We start from the raw sequence: 695 nt of genomic DNA on the forward strand, positions 1-695 counted from the left end.
AATCCCTACCTGGGGAAACAACCTTTCTCAGAGAGGTGACCTTGGTTAAAACACATAGCGCCAAGAAGGTGAGCAAACATATTAAGAACAGTATGCCATATACACCAGGTCCCTTGAAACATATGCTGTGCAGATGTTTCTTCCCTGCAGCAACTGTTTCAAGTAGCAAGGATGGACTGGCTCCTGGCAATTTATATTGAATAATTAAGTTGGAATTATTACTCTTTTTATTACCTCTTTCCAGTTAGGAGTTAGAATTGCCCAAATATTTTCTGATTTTTAGTATAACTTTGTTGAAGATAAATTTTTAGAAATTCCTAATATTATTAACTGGAAGTAATTTTCTACTTTATCCATTAAAAATTACTCATTTTTACCTATAGTATTGGAGGTAAAGGTCCATTTGTTAATTCTAGGCACAATGCTAGAGTATTCTTCTCTATGAGTAAAATGAAAATAAGATTGTCAATAGTTTAATTTTCTGGTATCAGAAATACTTGTTTGACTTCCATCTGAGACAGTATAATGAGATTTATCCGCTCTCCTGAAACAACCAAAGGAAAAGAAAGGAAAGAAATACAAAAGAAAAAAGAAAGAACAAATAGTTGAAACAAAGTTTTTCATGTCTCTGTACAACAGTTCACATAGTACAGTTATCCCTGTGAGAAAAAACAAAAAACTTAGTTTATTATTTT

The sequence above is a fragment of the Myotis davidii genome, unplaced genomic scaffold, assembly GCF_000327345.1.
Source record: "Myotis davidii unplaced genomic scaffold, ASM32734v1 scaffold392, whole genome shotgun sequence".
Taxonomy (NCBI): domain Eukaryota; kingdom Metazoa; phylum Chordata; class Mammalia; order Chiroptera; family Vespertilionidae; genus Myotis; species Myotis davidii.